At 51.6% G+C, this 12,754-nt stretch overlaps 1 long non-coding RNA gene across 8 annotated transcripts in view; it reads left to right on the forward strand.

Annotated features, from left to right (window-relative positions):
* The first annotated feature begins 10,065 nt into the window (after nucleotides 1–10,065).
* The window catches only part of LOC106848170 (uncharacterized), a 39,059-nt gene continuing 36,370 nt past the window's right edge, over nucleotides 10,066–12,754 (forward strand). For 7 of the 8 annotated variants that reach the window (XR_011505596.1, XR_011505593.1, XR_011505599.1 and 4 more), the window contains exon 1: nucleotides 10,313–10,535. This is a non-coding gene — a long non-coding RNA (uncharacterized lncRNA). The other variant, XR_011505595.1, reaches the window with a different exon arrangement.

Consider the following 12,754-nt stretch of genomic DNA (forward strand, 5'->3'; position numbering starts at 1 on the left):
TTTCCATGCCGCCTGGCCCACCATCCTGCTCACCACCCAGAAAGCCCTTGTATTCTGTGCCGTGTGAGCGAGCCCTGCCCTGGGGAGGAAGGAGAATCGGACATAGACAGTGACCACCAGGCAGAGAGGGGACGTGCAGAGGATGCTGGGAGGTAGGCCGAGGGTGGGGTCTGGGGGGTGCACAGGAGTTCTCCAGGGTGGATGATGGGACCATGGTCTATGCTGCAGGCAGGGGCAAGGTGGGACAAGGGCATGAACACAGGCTGGCCTGGCAAGTGGGCTGGAGTGTCCAGAGCCCCAAAGTCCAGAAGAGGGCCAGGGATGGGGCTCAGGGGAGGCGAAGCTGGGCCTGAAGGCCTCAGCCCTGACTATATCTGTGGTTTCAAAAGGCAGTTGTGCCCTGAGACATTACAGAGTGGCCTATTGTCCCTGCACCATTTATGAACACGGGACACGTTATCCAGCTGAACCACTCACGGATTCTGTGAGGCTGACAGCCAGGATCATTGTCTGTTTCCCCAGGTAGGAAAACTGAGGCTCAAAATGATTAACACCCCAAAGAGCAAGAGAGAGCACTCCTGGGTGTCCCAACTCCCAGCCGGAGGCTTCCCATATGATGGATGGGGAAACAGGCCGAGAGAGAAAGAGGCCTAGTGGCGCTCACACAGGGCTGTGCCTGCATGGGGAGCGCTGCCCTCGGCCAAGCTCCCACACTGCTCACGTGGGGCGAGCTCCCTCCATCGTTGCCCAGTCACGACCCCATTTCAGGGGTTCAGAAAGGAGGTTACCCCTTCACCCCACAGCTGGGAAGAAGGAGGGCTGGCTGGCCAGGGGCCTGGGGGAGACTCTGTGGTGGGAGCTCAGACCCCAGGGCCAGACAGGGAAGGGTCCCCCACCCCACCATCAGCCCTTCTCAGCCCTTGACCTTGAGTGATTTGCCTCCCCTCTGTGGGCCTGTTTCCTCATCTGCACAAGGGTGTGATAATGACTGTCTTCCCCACATGGGTGGGTTTGGGGATTAAAGTAGATGATGTCTGTGACCTGCCTGGCCCACGGTGACCCTTGCCAACCCGTCATTGCTGTCTTCTCCTGGGCTCTTACCCAGGCCTGTCTCTGACACACTGTGTAACCCTGGGCAAGTTGCTTCCCCTCTCTGGGCCCCAGCCTTCCCCTCTGCTCAAGGCGAGCTAGGTGAGGGGCCCTCAGGGCCAGAAACTATAGGAAAACTGTAGGATTTCTGGATGAAGGGGTGCACATAGAGGCCCTGGGCCTGGAGGGTCAGTGAAGCCCAAGCTGGGGGCCAGTCCAGGGCAAGGAGGGGGATGGCATAGTGCCCCTGCCTGCAGCTGGTTGCCCCTGGGAATCCCCAAGCTAAAGTTAACCCCGAGTTGGCTGAAACCAGAACTCAGGGTGACAAAAAGGGAGAAATAAGGGGAAGAGAAACCGAGCCTGCAGTCAGCAGGGCGTGGGACGGGCAGGAGACAAACAGGGCCAGGTGTGGCCCGGGGAGGGACTGGGCAGTTTCAGGGCTGTAACCGGATGTTTGTGCAGCTCACAGCTGGGCGTAGCAGAGCCCTCTCCCCACCCGGCTCCCTCCCAGCCCAGTGGGCCTAATGCTGCCCCCTGGCTGCCTCCCCACATCCTCCCCAGGTCCATCCCCAGTCCTGGAACCCTGGAATGCCTGACCTCAAGGGATCTCAGAACAGGCCAGTGTGGCCCTCATTGTCAGCAGAGCCCCAGGGAGGGGATGACCAGGGTCACAGAGCTAGTCAGCACAGGAAGGAGGGGCCTGGCCTGTGGAGGCCCAGCCCCAAGCCCTTCCGGCAGCAGAGTGAGCCTACAGTGGGCCAGCGGATGAGCACAGACATCCTGACTTCCCAGGGCCCCATGATTCTGAGGGGCCTCAGAGACGCAGGTCAGCCTTTCAGGAGGGAATTCGTCCCTTGTTTCCACATCCTGGGAAAGCACTCCCCTTTGACCCCGCCATCCTGTTCATGGGAATTCATCATGAAGACATCACCAGGCCAGCGCATACAGAGGTGCCAAGGTGGGCCCTGCTGCGCGTTTCTAACTCCAAACGGCCTTGGAGACATGCCAAGGACACATTCCACAGTGGGGGACAGTGGGACTCGGGCAGGAGACAAGAGAAAGTCTTGTCTGAGCTCATCTTTGTGAAAAGGACACAACTGTATGCAGATAAATGTCTGGAAGGATCCACACCAACACGCTGATAGGGTCCTCTCTGGCAGTGAGACCAGATATTTTCTTTGTCTTCTTATTTATACTTCTCTATCTTTTCTGATTTCTCAAAGGACATGTATTACTTTTATAATCAGAAAACAAAACAACAAACTGATTTAAGATCAATGATCCTCTAAAAACAATGTACTAGATCAAACAGCATCTGAAAAGGCTTGAACATAATGTTATCCCAAAGAGGTCCCCAGACAAAGTGTGACCTATGTGAGCATGTGTCCCTCCATCTATATCCGTATCTGTGTCCACATCTGTATCCATTAACTGATGCTACCCATGGGGGTGAGGCTTTAGGTAACGTGGGTTTCCATTTTGCACATTTGACTTTTCTGGCTCTTCTACAATGATTATATATTTATTGTGTAATTCCAAAAAACAGAAGTTGTTTTTTCACTTAAGTAAGCATAGTTATTCCAATTCACTTAACATTCAATAATCTATTGCTTGCCTGCTGCATCCATGACAGGCCAGGTGCAGGGTCTGGGATCACGGTGATGAAAAGACAGAGAGCTGCCCGTCTTGAGCAGTGGTCCAGCAGGAGAAATGCATATGGAAGGAGATAATTACAATTCTAATATGGATCTTACTCCCTAAGTCTTAGGTCCTGTCCAAATCCATGAAACTCTCACAGCTCAGCTGCACACAGAGGCAGGAAACAGAGGGAAAGTTGCTGGGCCATTGAAAAAAAACAGAAGGTCTTTGAGGGTGGTAAATACCAAGCAGCAGACATTTTGTAAGGCAGATCGGAGAAAAGCAATCCCTTTTAAATACAGTTAAAAACAGAAGAGTAAGTAATTGCAAACCAAAAGTTTAAGCAGTTTCTGTAGATAGTAATAAAAACCTTGCTACAAACGAAGCAGATTGGTGTGGGGCAAGGTTAGTCAGGATTAGCAGAAGTTGTGAAGGAAAGAAGCACTATCTGAAGCAGACCAGAATAGACTTTGAGAGTTTTCACCAGTTCCCTGGACACGAAGAATGATGTGGCAGGTCAGAGCACGGTGTGTGCAGATGGGAAGACCTAGGCTGACAAACTTCTCTGCCACATAGGTGACAATAGAGCTTAGCAGTTAATCTCTCTCCCCAAGTTCTGATCTAGCCACTGTTGATAATATGAGTTGCTACCTCATATGTCCATTATGAGGAACACATGAGAGAATGTGCATACATCCCTTCACAGAATACGTGGTTCAATGAATGGTAGAAATAGGTTAGAAATGATTACTGGAAACTCACTCTACATTATGTATAGTTTGTTAATTCTAATTATATGTACAGTAGCTATAGTAGCTTGTACATATGTCATTTCTTTTCTTATATTCCTAAAATCTCTATTTAAACTCTCTCCTTAAGGTCATTGCCAGCTATCTGTTCTCTAAGTGACATGAGGACAGACATCTTACCTCGGTTGTCCACTCCTCACTTTCTCCCCTGAAAAATACAAGTTTGTAACCCAATTCAGTGGATTTAGTGTTATGACCTAGAGCCCAAAATGGTAGGAACTCAATATATACCTTTCCAGCCTGCCTGCCTCCTGCCTCAGCTCCCTCCTCCAGGACTCTCGCTGACAAAGGAAAAGCTGTTGCCTCAAGAGGTGGAGCCCTCTCCCAAGTCTGTAGACTCTTCATCTCATCCTAAGCCCAGTACCTGGTAATTTCAAGCTCTGAATAAACAGTTTGAACGAGGGGAGGAAGGAAGATATGGATGGGTGGGTAGATGGATGAGTTGGGTTGATTGGTGGGTGCACAGGTGGGTGGGTAGTCAGGTGGTTGAATGGATGGATGGATAGCTGGGTGGGTGGGTGAATGGATGGGGAGATAGTTGGATGACTGATGGATGTGTAAGTGGATGGGTCAATGGGTGGATGTGTGGATGGGTGAATGGATGAGGAGATAAGTGGGTAGACTGGTGGGTTCATGCATAGGTTAGTACTTGGATGGGTAAAAGCATAAATGGATAGTTGAGTGGGTGAGTAGATCCCAAGCATGAGAAGCACATAACCTTGGTGCCTGGCAGCTCTGTGAAGAGGGACTAAACCCAATACTTGGGTTCCAATCCCAGCTCTGATGCTGACTTGGTGTGACTTTGGGCCATTTCCTTAATGTCTCTAAGCTTGGACCCCTCATAGGCAAAGAGGATGTCAATCCCTACCCTGCCCACCTCACAGACTACTGGGAAGGACATCGAAAGGACACATATGCATGAAGATGCTGTAGAAACCCCAAAGAGCTTCATTAGTGTGCTCTTACTGTTGGAGGGACGTTGCAGGTCAACGAGCTGACTCCCCCCACGGTTGGATCACAGCTTGTAGTAACAGCCTGAGCTTGGAGCCCAGACAAACCTGGGTTCTAGCCCTAGCTCCACCACGGTCCAAGTGTGCAATCTTGGGCAGGTGAATGTACTTTGTGTGTCCTCCTTTGTGATGTGTGGTGATGACAGTGGCAGCTATCCCTCGGGCTGTGAGAGGATTTCAGGGGGATAATTCTGAAAAGCACTCAGTATAGCACCCAGCAGGGGTGCAAAGACAGATCCAAGCTCTGCCATCTGGTGTCACAAAGAAGAGGCCCAAACCACCACCCATCTTCCCCTGGAGAAGGGAGCCCTGGAGGTCTGGAGTTGTTCTAGGACATCTAACTCAAGGGTTCACAAAACCCTGAAATGTGTCTGTATAAATGCATACTGTGGGGAGGGGTCCAGGGCTTTCTACAAAAAGAGGCTGTGACCCACGCAGGGTTAACCACCCTGATCTAATCCAAGACCCTCATTTAAAAAACTGGGATCCAAGGGCCATCCAAGAGCACTTGGTGGGTGAGGGGACAGCAAAGCACACAGGCCTTCAGTGCAGTGGGAGACCCCCTGCCCAGGAGCAGGAGCCTGCCTTGGAACACCCGGCCTGAGATAGGATTACCACCACCTGGGAGCAGCGTGCTCCTAGCAGAAAGCAGAGGCTGCAAGAGTTGAAGGGAGCAGAAACAGCAGGGGCCACCATTTGGATCAAGAATTAGGACTGTGGGGGAATTTCAACTTTGTTTTTCAATTTGTCTCTCAAGGTTGTTACAAGAGAGCTTTACGATAAATGAAAGTTGAGTGAGAAAGAGGTAGTGACTATTGGCCAAACATCTCGACTCACTCCCCAGGGGATCTGCAGTTCTCTAGCGCATGAGCTTACGCTCCAAGAATCACCCAAACGAGACTCCAAAATAAAGGAAAACAGAGCCATCAAACACAAGTGTGACGTGGAGTCAGCCGAAGGACCTGGAGCAGATCATCCAGGAAGGGAATTGCTGAGCCTGGGAGAGATTTCGCTCCTGTTTTGGGGGCCCGCTGGCAGAGAGGTGCAGGTGCTCCAGGGCCCCCGAACTCCAGGCCCAGGTGGAGACAACAGGGTGAAGATAAGCTACGAGGACACAGGTGTCGGCCCAGTGTAAGCGAGAATCACCTTGTTTGTTTTCCGAGTTCCTCTTAAGATAGAGTTGCGTGGTCTTGGTCTTTAGTTTAAAAACAATAACAGCTCACTGTAAACAACGTGAAAAGTACAGAAAAACACACAGGAGAAAAATAATGCGCCCCTCATACTCCACCCAGAAGAGCCATCTCTAATATTTTGATGGATCTCCTTCTATTTTAATCCTATTTTAACTGTAAACAGTAACAACCACAAAATAAATAAATAAAATTCATCTGTAAGGTTTTAAAAGTAATAATAATAGTGGTGATGTCTGCATGACACTGTGAATGTACTAGGTAACTGACTCATTCGTTTTAACATGGGGAACGCTGTGTGATGCGAACTCCCCCTCGATTAGCTGCCCAGGCTGAGAACGTGGCCGGGACCTCAGCAGCCCCTGAGGTCATTGTCTCTTTACTTTTCCTCACAGTTTTACCTCCTCTGTCTGCGCCCTTAACCCAATTATCTTTCAGCTCTGCCCACTTTCACACTTCGTATAGGTTAAGTTAGCCCATGTGTTTTCTTTCTCTCGACATGCGTCTCTGACACCTGTCCATGCTCACGAGGAGGAAGGCACCTCGCTGTGTGCGGGGCTGGCAGACAGTTGGCACGTCTGCCCCAGAGCAGGGCCCACCGACATCGTCTGGAGCCCCGACTGAAGGTTTGAGGGTTTCTCCAGGGCCCTGTCACTGTGCAACGCATCGTTTCCATGTGTTTTATCTTGAAAAACAGAAAAGCTTAATTTTTTCCTGATTATACAAAGAAATACAAAGATTCTTTAAAAATAAAACAGAAAAAAAGTATACAGAATAAAAGTTTCCAGCACAGCCTGAGATCTGTGCTGATTGTGTCTGGTGTGGGTCCTTCCAGACTTGTCCTTGCCTTTGACATAGACAACAGACAAATGATAGATGAGAGATAGATAGATGATAGGTAGGTAGGTAGATGGATAAATGGTAGATAGGCAGATAGATGATTAGATGGATAAATAGACAGATAGATAGATAGATGATAGGTAGGCAGAGAGTTTTTCCTTTTGTCACTGAACAACACACCCACACAGGTGTAGGTATCCTGGGTGTGCATCACACTCGTGCATCACACTGGTGAACATGGGGCTCTAATGACACTCACACAGCCCCTCTCAGTCCCACCACAGGACACAGCCACCGCCCTGGCCTCCATACCTGTGCATGGGTCCCACCACTGACGTTTGGAAGGGATCAAAGGTTGTGCCTGACTAAGGCTCTGGAAGCACGTTACAGACCGACTTCCAGAAAGGCAGCATGCACCACCCCCCACCCCTCAGAGCCGGGAGGACCCCCTGGATCCTAAGGAAGAGACGGCACGGGCATGGACAGAGAGGGGCCCATGGACACTGCCCTCCCACCTGTCCCACCCCAACCCTAACTCTGCTCTCAGGCAGGGGGCAGAGAGGGGCCCTGAGGCCTCTTCCCAGCTCCCTGGAGCACCCACCACGAAGTGGCCTGAGGCAGGCAGGAAGCCCCCTCCTCAGGGAGGCCTTGGACTCCCGTACACACAGTTTCCCTGTGTCCCTTCCTGGCAACACCAAGCCCCCGGTGGGAGGAGAAGGCTCAGGGCTGCGAACTCAGCCTCTTGCTGCTCTGGGGGCGCTGGTAGGGTGTCAGAGCTGGGAGTTGGGGGCTGGGGATGCAGTCCTAGGTCAGTGGGCTGTGGGCTCAGGTCTGTGAGGTCTGCACACGTACGGCTGTGGGAGGACATGAAAGGCCATGTTGGTGGTCCCCACAGTCAGAGCCCAAGGAGGGGATTTGGTCCCTTCTGTCCCAGATAACACCTGGTCCCTCAGTTTCTGAGGTCAGAGACTCAAGTCTGGCCTTCCTGGCGCATCTGCCCTTGATGGGGTGGGGGGGGGGCACTGGAGGGGAGACCTCCAGCCCCAGCACCTCCAAAGCAGGGCTTGGTGCCCCCATACTCTGGGCCTGGGCTGTCAGGCCCATCAAGGGTCCTAAATGCCCAGCCCAGCTATCCCAGGAGGCAGAGGAGTATTGGGGAGGTCACTGGGGAACCTGGAAGGGGCAATGCAGAGGGGGTCCCACCCACTCAGCTTACACAGGAGAATGTGAGGCCCACAGGGGGCAAAGGACTCGCCCCACGTCACACCGTGAGCCCCTCGGTAATATTCAAGGCCCAGCGCTCTCCTCCACACATGGTGTTCACATGCCCCTGGCCCAAGGGAGCCCCTCTCAGTCTGGCTTCAGCCCTGTGACCTGCACCCCAAGACTCAGCATCAACCACTCCAAGCTGAGGGCCCCTCAGGGTCTTCAGTCAAAGCCAGAGAGCCACCACTGGCCTCATGCTACTCTCTGGTCAATAGGCGCCCCATCCAGCAACCTCATACAGGCCCAGTACCTTCCTGCCTTCCTCTGGGCCTTCAGAGCTGAAGCACATTCAAGACTGAACGTCACAGTCCAGTCTCTCAGTTTCCCACCCCACACCCCCAGCCAAGATCCAGGCTCAGGAACAGGGCCCACTGGGAGCAGGGAGCCCCTGTGTGACCTCTCTGTAAGTGGGTCTCCGTCCCACGTAGAGCAGATCACACAGGAGGGGGCCACCAGAATGTTATCTAGTGCTTATCTCTCATGAACATGAAGGATACACAGTGTCCAGAGGAGAAACTGTCCCCTCCCGCCACCCCTCCTTCCAAGCCTCAGGGAGCAGAGTGATCCCACTACCCCACACCTCACACTCACCCCTAGACCCAGGTCCCTTCTGACAGGCCAGGCCCCACCCCCTAGCTCTCCCACAGCCCAAGGGGCCTCAGGGCCACACCTGGGGACTGGAGCTCAGGCCTGTCAGGAGCTGACCCAGGAGGAGGATGGCAAAGTGGCCGGGAGCCCAGACAGACAGTCACTGCACACCACACAGGAGTGTCACCTGCACAAGGACATCACTGCCTTCCCCTGACTGTCCTCCATGGGTTACACAGAGGTGTCCCAGCTGTATGCCTAGTCACCTATCCCAAGTGTCTCTGTACAGCGTCCCCTCACACATGCACACACACACACACACTCATGCTCACACGTGTTCACACATTCACACTCACGGGTACACACACTTAAGCTCCAGCCAAGTGTGCTCTCTAGTGGCCTCTGTTGTCTCATCTCTAAAAGGTGACAGTCACACCAGTAATAATCGCTGACTCTGGGGGGCCAGTGCTCGCACCCCCTCCCACATGGCCTGGGCGCCCAGATTCCACCTTATTCCAGCTCCCAGGGCCCTGCAGGAGCCCAGAGTCCAGGCCTAGCCCAGGGAAGGGGCAGGGGCAGAGGAGCTGGAGAGACCTGTACCCCCACCTCCCTCACATGCAGCATGCACAGCCCCCCAAGAGGAAGAAGGCACCTTGGGGGGAGGAATTTCCAGACCATAGAGTCCCGGAGACAGGTCTTCTCCAGGCCAGATGGAAGGCTGTCAGGAAGGGAGGGGCCTGGGCTTTCCAGAAACACAAAAATGCCAAGAACACTGACATAGACTCAATATGCCGCCACACAGAAGCAACAAATGCTAACCTGCAGTCAACTAGCTCAGATGACTTTATGAAGAGAAGAAAAACAACCCGTCGTGCGGGACGCCCCTTGTCCCCCACCCCAGTCCCATGCGCTCCCTCCTTCCCCGGAAGAAACCGAGCACCATTCATTCCACACGCAGCCACTGATCAGCTCTGAAACCTAGAGTTGCTTTAGGCCCTGGGGACTCGGCAGGGGCCTCAGAGACCAGGTCCTGGAGCAAGTTCCAGTGGGTGACACAGGCCAGGACAAACACCACGTTATGCTATGGCATGTGGTGTGATGAGTTCTTTAGGGAAAGTAAGGGGTAAAGAGGGGAGAGAGTGACAACTCTTGGTTTAGACTAATGCTCAAGAAAGGCCACCCCTGAATGAAGTCAGGGGACCAGCCAGGGAGGTGCCTTGGCAGGAGTGTTCCCAGCAGGAGGAACGGCAATGCAAAGGCCCTGGGCTGGGATGTGCCTGACGAGTGGCAGGAACAGCAAGGAGGCTGGTGTGGCCGGATCCAAGGAAGTGGGGTTGGGACAGGAGAGGGGCCAGCTGGACCCTGGGGGCCTTGCACATCATGCTGAGCACCTTCATCTTGTTCCAAGTTTTCAAATGTACCTGAAGGACATCATGTCCACACACCCCACTCCTTCTCACCTCCTACATATGTATCTCTGCAACTAGGATCCAACTAGTCAGACAGAAAGAGCTAGATGGCTCAGCATGTGAAGAGACAGCACAGTACCGGCCCGGCCAGGTGGATGGACATTTGAGCAGTTCTGGTTCTTCTTTCACAAACATGACCCCTGTGTGTGCCCCGTGTACACACCAGCTCTTCTGGAGGGCACACACCCTGACCTGGGACCTCAGGGACAGAGGGGATCTATGTTCTGGTTACTGTGAGCTGCAGCCAGCTCTGCAGAGCAGCTAGACTAATTCACTGCCCAGCGACAAGCCACGGTCCCATCCCCCACGTCTGCACCCTTCTGGGGATGGTAGACGCTCAGAAGCTGTGGTCCCCAGCTGTGGTCCCCAGCGGTGCGCATCTCCTCGGTGCAGCATTGAGAACTCAGGTAAATCACACGGGCGTCACTCGGCGGTCACTAAACCGTGCCACCCCGGTCCCCACTCTGCCCTTGCCTCGTGTGACCCTGGGGTCTGAGCCTCAGTGTCCCCGTGACGTCACTCGGAGGTCCCTGGGCCCATTCCGCTGTCCTCTCCCAACTCCTCCGGATCTGCGCGCCTCAGAGCCCCTCTCTGCGCTTCTAGGGAGAAGACAGAGACCCCTGGCGGCTGCGGAGGGTGAGGCGGGTCCCGGAGTTGGGGCAGGATTGCTGGGGGCGGGTGGGGGTGGGGGAGACGGGATGGGGATGGGCGACCCTCAGCGAGCATGGTGATCCCAGAGCCCCTCCCCTGAGAACCACACTCTAGGCAGAAGCTGAGCCTGGGGTGTGCCCATAGCGAAGACCCCTCCAGGTCGCCCCCACACTTGTGGACAAGGCAACCTGGCTCCTGGGTCCTGGAGGAGGGAGAGGGAGAATTCTGAGTGGGCATCAGAGGGAACCAGGTGCTTCTGGGCAGGACCTTGAAGCTGCCCAGATGACCAGGAGAAGAGCACTCTTCTCCCTCAAGAGAAGCTGAGCTTCTCTTAATTAGAATCAGCTCCTTGACTTCTGCCCCCTAAAGAAGGTATAGGCATTTTGCACCTGGATTCAGTTCTCAGGGAATTTACCAATCAATGTGGGAAGAAGTGACATCTTTACCCATTGAATCTTTCAGTCCATGAATATCCTCTCTCTCCCATGAATAGGTTTTAATAATTTTCAATGAAGTTGTGCAGTTTTCCCCATAAATGATTTAGATAGCTCTTTAGATTAATCCTTAGTTAACTGATATTATTCACACAATTGTAAATTGCATCCTTCTTAAATGTTATTTTCTATTCATCTGCTGATATGTAGGGATATAGTAAGTTTCTATAGTTGAAATTGGATCTGGTAAATTTGTACACTTTTTCATAGACTCTATTAATTTATCTGTGCATCCTGTGGGATTTGCTACATAAACATATCATCCATGAATAATGACAATTTTGTTGCTATCTTCTCAGTCCTCACACATTTCATTTCTTTCTTTCTGCCCTTTCTCCCTCTGCTGGTGCTCTAGGACCAGCCGCAGCAGCAGGGACGATAATGGGCATCCTTGTCTTGTCACAAAGGGATGTTTTTAAACATTTCACTAGGAAATATGACGCCTGCTATAGTTTTCTTTAAAGATTCCTTCACCAGATTAAGGAAGTTCTCTTATATTCCTGTATTGTATATGGGATTTTATTCACTGCTTTTTACACATCTTTTGGGTTGATTTCTCCTCTTTTCTTTAAAAAAAAGATTGGCACCTGAGCTAACAAGTGTTGCCAATCTTCTTTTTTTTCCTGCTTTTTCTCCCCAAATCCCCCCAGTACATAGCTGTATATTTTACTTATGGGTCCTTCTAGTTGTGGTATGTGGGATGCTGCCTCAGCATGGCCTGACAAGCCGTGCCATGTCTGCGTCCAGGATCTGAACCAGTGAAACCCTGGGCTGCCAAATCGGAGCATGCGAACTTAACCACTCGGCCTCAGGGCTGGCTCCTGATTTCTCTCTTAATGTTCCAAGTTGGGTGGATTTTTCTGATGTCGAACCACTCCCGTATTCCTGGAATGCATGGGCCGCACTTGTCCATCATGTGTCCTCCTGCGCCATGGCTGCATTCGGAGTGCTGGAGTTTTGTTGGCCATTTGCATCTGCATTCCCGAGGGGGTCAGAGCTGTGATCCCTGTCTCACAGCCCTGCTCAGGTTTCACAACGAGGTGAGTCAGCTTCATAAAATGAGAGATCATTTAGTCTCTAGAGTTGTTTTCTTCTGTGGAGGAGCTTGTGTAAGGAGTTGCTTACCAGTGAAGCTCTCTAGCCAGTTTTCTCTGTGGGAAGATTTTTGACTACTGAGTCAATGCCTTCAGAAAACTTGAGGTTTCCTACTTCTTCTTGAGTCAAATATGTGTTTGATGAAGGTTTTCCAGGAATGTTTTCATTTCATCTCAAATTCTTGGCATAATGCTATCATAATAGACTCTCATTACCCATTGTAGGTATCCCACGACTGTAAAAATGTCCCCTTTCCATTCCTGATATGGGTAATTTTTGCCTAATTTCTTTTCTTCTCGATAAATTCACCAAATCATTTTCAACTTCAGTCATATCATAAAGCAACAGACTCTGCTTTCCTTATCATCCCCACTGGATATGTATCTATTTCTTCAGTGTTAGCTTTTCCTTATTTCCTTCATTCTGTTTTACATTGAGATTATTTCTTTGTGTTCTAGCTTTCTGTGATATATGCTAACTCATTAATTTTCAGCCTTTTTATTTCCTACATATCTCTCTATACGTTTTAAGCTGTCAGTTTCCCTCTATGTACCACGTTAGCTGTGTCCCACAAGGTTTTTATGTAGTGATTTCATTATTGTTCAGTTCAAACTG

This window comes from Equus asinus, chromosome 8, assembly GCF_041296235.1.
Source record: "Equus asinus isolate D_3611 breed Donkey chromosome 8, EquAss-T2T_v2, whole genome shotgun sequence".
Classification (NCBI taxonomy): Eukaryota; Metazoa; Chordata; class Mammalia; order Perissodactyla; family Equidae; genus Equus; species Equus asinus.